Source organism: Leptonychotes weddellii, chromosome 14, assembly GCF_054177405.1.
Source record: "Leptonychotes weddellii isolate Sample4059 chromosome 14, ASM5417740v2, whole genome shotgun sequence".
Classification (NCBI taxonomy): Eukaryota; Metazoa; Chordata; class Mammalia; order Carnivora; family Phocidae; genus Leptonychotes; species Leptonychotes weddellii.
Genome location: NC_138382.1, coordinates 11,532,343 through 11,539,550, shown reverse-complemented (window position 1 = coordinate 11,539,550; position 7,208 = coordinate 11,532,343). Strand labels below are relative to the sequence as shown.

Here is a 7,208-nt window from a genome sequence, read left to right as displayed (position 1 = left end):
GGCGCCTGGGTGGCTCAGTTGGTTAAGCGACTGCCTTCGGCTCAGGTCATGATCCTGGAGTCCCGGGATTGAGTCCCGCATCGGGCTCCCTGCTCGGCAGGGAGTCTGCTTCTCCCTCTGACCCTCCTCCCTCTCATGCTCTCTGTCTCTCATTCTCTCTCTCTCTCAAATAAATAAATAAAATCTTTAAAAAAAAAAAGAAAAAGAAATGGTAGAATGATGTTATTGGCCTGGGAGTAAGAGCAAGTATCCTCTTATTTTAGCAGTGTTTCTCATAATATACTCCTAACTCTCCAGTGGTAACTGGGGATCCAGCAGAGCCCACATGCAGAAATTTTGCCATGTGAAAATTTGATTGGAATGGTTCCTCTGGAGTAGTACAGGTAGTAAAACAAATAAAAAGAACAGTTCTGATTTGTCAACCTGAGCATTAGCAAGCCTTCTTGTTGCCATAGTATTGCCCAGAAGATGATTTTGCTTGTTCAGTTCATTTGCTTATTTCAAATGAAAGGATTTACTGTTAGCTCTTAAGCAGTCCCAATGAAATGCCACTATGCTTGCCCAAATCCATGCCTGCTAACTTTAATTCCTAAGATGGTTATTTTATCTCTACAAGTTCTAGAATAAATCTCCTGCATGCATGAACTAGTTATAATGTATGTTCCCAAGTCACTCAGCTTTAGGAGGTATAGGTACTGTTTAATTTAAAACTTGAGATCTAATTCATTATGTTAGAAAAGTTATTTAATTACAAGTTACCAGAATTGTTACCTATTATGTTCAGAAGGTTTACCTATAGTCCCAGAGACTGACAATGATGTTAAAAATACCCTCCTGAATGTTGGCTGCTTGAAAGCTTCAGCTTCAACTCTTAGATTTTCAGAGTGGGTGAGCACGTGGCTACCCTTGTTGAAATTTCCTTTACTAGCCAAGAGTAACAATGTACTGTCCTTCAGGGCCACCACAGGGGAAGGTGGAGTTTCTCTTTGACACGGTCATAATTTCGGGTACCACAACTCTCCTTGGGGTTCTGAAGAAAGCCCTGAGGCCAATCTCCTGGACTTCCTATTCACTGCACCTTCCTCTCTCCAAGGTCAATATCCTTTGTTCTGAGCCGACTGTGAATGGCTCCAGGTGCATCTCTCTCCCCCCCCCCCCCACCCCCCAGGGAAATTAGTTGTGTAATTATTTCCACATAAGGAAACCTTAAACTTGTGCAGTGAAAGATGTGCTGTGAACCATGCGGGGATGGAGGAACCCTGCCTGAAATTTCTCTAGTCACCCATATATCCTTGTGGTGTGGCCTCACTGTGGGCATGATTAATGCAATAGAGTACTAGCCGGGACTCAACCTGACCACCCACTCCAGTGTGGCATTAAGTGAGGTGCAGTGGTCTTAAAGCAAATCAGCCTCAAGCTGAGCCTTGGGTCTCTTACCTGTAAAATGAAGAGACTTCAGTTGGAACATTCTGTGATTCTATAATCTCTTTCATCTCATTTTGCACACTTGCGTCTCTTGGGCTGCAGGTTAAAAAAAAATGGCGGGGTTTTATTTTTCAAATATTTGAAACTGGTCAGGGAAAAATGACTAGTCCTCCAACTGTAATAAATCTGGTTTAATGCCATCTTTTTGGCAGAGGTTGTAGTGGAGACTGAGAAAATCTAGAAGAATTTCATATGGAAAAATTCATTAGGCACTAGAAACAAAGCCATTTTTTACATGCCAGAATTTCTCCATTGCTGTGGTAATGCCAAGGGGACATGACTGATAAAAATACAATGTGGGGAAAACACTGATCCTTAGATACAACCAAACAAAGGTGCACGAGAAACCGTTGTTCTCTCTTCCAGCCAGCTGGCCATACCTGACTCCCTCAGATGTTAGAAATTTAGAAATCTAGAAATTGAGTCTTTGTTACCTTTTAACACCCAACTATAATATCTAATCCAACACCTTATTGTAAAATATCTGACTAAATTTCACTGGAATCCACTTTAAAATAACATCCTTCTGAGGTTCTTAACATTTTCACTGTTCAGTTCTCATCTTTGGACTCAGAAATATTAATAACAAAATTATCATATTTGTCATACTATTCTGTCAGTTCATTGATGACCAAGATAGTAGAGACTTGTCCAAAATAAAATTATATATGGTTGAGTGATTCCTGATTGAGACCAGGACATTTATCACTCTCTCATAGTGCTTTCTAAAATCCAGTAGAAAGTTAAATAACTATCTTAATGGTCTCACAGCTGGGAAGTAAAGATTAGGAAAATATGATGTAGGAATGAAAATGATGAAAGTAATTATTTTAGCTATGTGCCAGCCATTTTTCCATCTGCGTTGTTCCGTTCTTTAACATTGAATCTTAAGTGTCAAGTCCTATTCTAGGTGCTAGAATGTAGCAATAAGCAAAGCCCTAAATTCCTGCTCTAATGCATGTTACGTTGTAGATTCTCCTACTTGGATCCGTGCAGCAGCTGTATGGATGGCCACCCTTAACTCCATTTTATTGTCGGGGAAATTGAATCACTGGGCGTTGAAGTATCTGAAACCCAACGTCACACAGGTGGGATGTGAATACATGGTCTCATTTCAGAAACCTAATCATGAGCATCATGCTATCCTGTGTCTGTACTGAACTCCAAAGCGTTCATCTGTAACCACTCTGCTGTGCTGCCCCTCTAGTTGTGCATTTCTTCCTGAAGTTCTTAGCTTTGTCAGTGAAAACCAAACCATGGATTGCAAAACAGAGGTCCATCTGCTTCAGCCTATTTCTAGGGAACTGCTCTTGGAGGCAAGGGGGCAGTTTTATCTCCACACTCATTTGAGCACTGGCATGTGAGTTAAGATCCTCAATTGTGACTGTGATTTTTCTGATGGCAACACAGACTGCTGGCTCATCTCAAAATTTGAGCAGCTTTGTTCCTCAGGATCATTCTTAGAGTAGCCTTGCTAATATGCCCTAAGATAGCCCATATAAAATTGGATTTAGAGGGAAGAAAGATGGATTTAGAAAAAAATCACAGCCACATTTTAAGCATTTTTTTTTTTTTAAAGATTTTATTTATTTGACAGAGAGAGAGAGAGACAGCTAGAGAGGGAACACAAGCAGGGGGAGTGGGAAAGGGAGAAGCAGGCTTCCCGCCGAGCAGGGAGCCCGATGTGGGCCTTGATCCCAGGACCCTGGGATCATGACCTGAGCCAAAGGCAGACGCTCAACGACTGAGCCACCCAGGCGCCCCACATTTTAAGCATTTTAATTATTTCAAAAGAATAGCTTTTTTTTTTTTTTTTTTTTTTATGGGGGGAAAACAAGAAGTAGGTAAAAAAACAAAACCAAACCGTGTATTTCTTGTACTGTCTGATCAAGAGTAGATCTGAAAATAAGATGGGTAGTAATCAGCCATAGAAATGAATTAAAGCAGCCAGAAATTGACAACATGGGAATTTAAAAAGTTGCTTTTAGCAACAGAAGCATTCTCTTAAAGTGTTCCATTGAAAATAAGCCAATTGATGAACTATTGGAGCTGAAAAGATAACACAGGTATTCATAATCCAAAGTCAGTTTTATTTCCCTTTTAAAGGCTTTATACAGAGTGTTTTTTCTCCTTAGTGTGAGCTATTAAATAGGGGTGTTAATGATATTAGGTTGGGTCTTGAAGACCCTAAGCTGCGAAGGTTTCTATGAAAGAACCCATTTATGGAAATAGCTATGAAGAGTTCTGAAATGGATTGAGACCAGTAAGGCATTATAGGCATTTCTGTTATGAGAGAAATCGAGGGTAATTCTTGATTAAACTTAGCAGCATTCATGATTGACCTTGGCACTTTGGCCTGGGAATCAAATACTACCTGTATGCCCCTTCTATTAGCCTGAGTCCTGAAAATAACAAGGTTTTCTGCCTAATGTGAAGATCCAGGAACATCTTAAAATCTGGGTGGAATATGTGCCCCAAAAGAAAATTAAGAAAACAGAGGACCCACACGCCCCTCCCCTCAAATAAAAACCCTTAAAAATACTGGCATAATAACAGAGAGGCTAACCATATTTGCCATTAGTAATTAAACTAAGATGAATGCAGTGGGTTTCAAATTTATAGTTTAGAACAACAGGCATTTATTTATTTGGACGTATCTCAGAATTTTCTGTCACGGTTTCAGTGACTTCTGGAGAAATTTTTTTTTTCCCCATGGATATAGTCAGAAGTACATGGATGCAGATCATACATACTGTACCAAAAACATGTTTGCCCTTTACCTTATTAGGCATTATTTGAGTCTGAACCAAATGGATTGTGTAAATTCTAATGGCCATTGCCTCATATTCAAGCTGTAAGCCTTTTGTACATACTGATTGCTCTTCCCTCATTCTCACTCTGGGTGGAACAGTGTAATTTCTATAATCCTCCCCTGTCTTTGGTTCTGAATATTTAGATAAATGACACCTAGCCTTGGTTTCAAGGCTCAATGAGGCCCCATAACATCAAAACCGGTATGACCAAATTCTTGAATTTGGTCAGTAGAGTTAATTGAATTTGAGGTGTAAATGTCCTCCATCTTTAGAAAAACTTAAAAAACCTTGAGTTGTGATGGCTGCTGGCAAAAAATTTGGGAATTAGAGACTGTGCCTGTTCATCCCTTTGGCAAAGCATCTTCGTATTGTGAGCCCCGATAATCGCCAAATTCATGCAATTTCTGTAAAGCTTAACCTACAAATTATTTGGTTAATGATTTAGACTTTATGGGTCTATTTGAAGAAAATTTTTTGATCCCGAGGTTGTACATCTATTCGCCTACATTTTCTTCTAGTAGTTTTCATGATTTTTTTTTTTCTCCCTTCTACATTTATGTCTTTGGTCTATTTTGGACTTAACTTTTGAATATGCTATGTGGTAGGAATCTAATTTTATATTCTTCCATAGAGAGAGCTAATTTTCCCAGCATTATTTGCTAAATAACTCATTTTCAAATTGACATATACTAAGTTTTCATGTAAATGCTGTGTTTCTATATTTTTTTTTATTAGATTTCCTCATTCTAATAGTTCCAGAACTGTGCTATTGTGAACTCTGTGGATTTATTATAGGACTCAACATATGACAGGGAAAGTCTTCCCTTTTTTCCTTCTTTGAAAAATTGATTCTCTGTATTAAACTTCTTCCATGGGGGGAAAAATAATTCACATGTCATTTTTTTATGTACTTCCCTATGATGAGCTACTTGGGAGAAGAGAGCTGTCCCATCACAACCTTAAAATTTCTGCTGACCTCCACTTTGACCTTACCTTGTTTTCTGTTTGCTCTTGATTTTTCTGGCTACCCCCTATTTTGTATTCTTACTGGTAGCTTTCTATTTAGGGTTTGAAATTTGAAATACCTTGTGATTAGTGGGGTTGTCAATACACTGTGAAGCCTTTAGGCTCAAGGTCCATTTAGTCTGAAGAGAACAGAAAGCTTGAGCAAATGGATATGCTCACAGCCTTTGATTTTTGGAAATTACCTTTGAACCCACAATCAATAGTGTAGACGTCTTCAGTTTGTCCAGTATTGGTGATGGACCATGTTGGTTTAGCCATAGATCTTGCTTGGCCCTGTCAGACAAATAGTAAGCACTTCTAAAAACTTGTCTAAGGCTTAACAGTGTGATTTTTTTTTTTTTTTTTGGAAGTGATGTACGGGTAACAGATTCATGTAAGGATTGAGCCCATAACCTTGGTCTCATCAAACCCTCCCAATGAGGGAGTTGTTTAAAACAAACATGGGGAATGATAGTGCTTGATAACAAAGTAAGTTGATTGGGGTGTTTACTGAACTTCCAGACTACTTGGCCAAAAGTGAGATTTGAACCTGAGCTTTATTGAATTTAATTGAAGGTAAAATGCCCGTTACTTTCTAGCCAGTAATTAGGTTCAGTTGGGGGAACTACTGTATTCTTTTAAAATACAATAAATATTCCATGTCCACTGTGCTGTTGACTTGTTTCTGCACTTTTTCCTATTCCCCAAGGCCCTTCTTGCACTAAGATCTGGGATAGAAACATAGAATGAGTGACCTACCCCATTTTGACAAACTGAAATTTGTTTGCAACATGCGGTATTCTCTCTCCTATGCTTTCCAAGTACTCTTGGAATCCCTTTCCTTCATCACAGATTCATGGCAAAAAGCTTTAGAACTGAATAGCTATTTGACTATGGGTCTCTCTGTATAATTAAAAAATGCATTTCCTTTGAGGATGGCAGATCACTCGAGTGTGAAGCAGTTAGGCCTGCTTTGAACTTAGTCCCAGTGAACTGAGGGCATGATTTGAATTTCAGAGAAGGACAGTTAATTTTGGTGTGGGACATGACAACGTTCCTAATTCCAGCCAAACATCTGACACATGCATGCTGTTCTTAGACTGGACCAGGAAATGTTGGTGGACGTAAGTTCATGCCAAAGCAAGGGGAGAGGAGTGCTGTCTGGGACAGAGATTTGCCGTGAATTTCTGTACAATAAAATGTGTCTGCTTATCTTTGTTTTTGGAACTTCTGAGCTAGGGTTCATCAAGTGACACTTGTCACAACTTCAGCTAATGGCACTTAAAGAATGCGAACATGGTTCTTAGGAACTATTCCCACTTCAGGATGAAGATAAAGGACATGAAATTATATCTTTAACATGGGCCATTTGCTTCTTAAGAATACTGGTACTGCCACAAGAAGTGAAGCTTACCGCGTTAGAAAAAGAATGAAAGAAACCCATGGCAACTCTGTGATTTTTTTTTTTTTTTTTAGCGTTCCCCCACCCCCCGCAAACCTAATGCTGTGTTAACTCTAAATGCAGGTATTTGCTGGAGGGTGGGTTCTCTATTCATACCCATCCCGCTGTCCCTTTTTCAGTTTCTTTTCTATGGGTGCCCTGACACCATTGAGAGCTGCTCTGGGAGAATTTTTTGTCCCCATTTGGACCCATTGTGTCCTCATTCCTGCTCTTCCACTAGCCAGCCTCCCAGCTCATGCTGGAGTACAGAAGAACGTGAGAAAGATTCAGAACTAGATACGTATGCTAAACAGAACATGGTAGAAGTCTCTAGGTTGTATGTTACCAAGTCAAAAAGTTATGTTCTTAATAGCCATTGCTAGTACCAAGAACTTACTGTGTACCAGACCCTGACTCAGGTGGATCCCATGGACTGTCTCCATGGCTTCCCAGAGCATCCTAAT

At 39.5% G+C, this 7,208-nt stretch overlaps 1 long non-coding RNA gene across 1 annotated transcript in view; it reads left to right on the top strand.

Annotated features, from left to right (window-relative positions):
* Positions 1-6,246, top strand: part of LOC145716988 (uncharacterized) — a 156,530-nt gene extending 150,284 nt beyond the window's left edge. Inside the window, exon 2 of the long non-coding RNA XR_014139943.1 lies at positions 3,126-6,246. This is a non-coding gene — a long non-coding RNA (uncharacterized LOC145716988). The remainder of the gene's footprint in view (positions 1-3,125) is intronic.
* Positions 6,247-7,208: the final 962 nt, after the last annotated feature.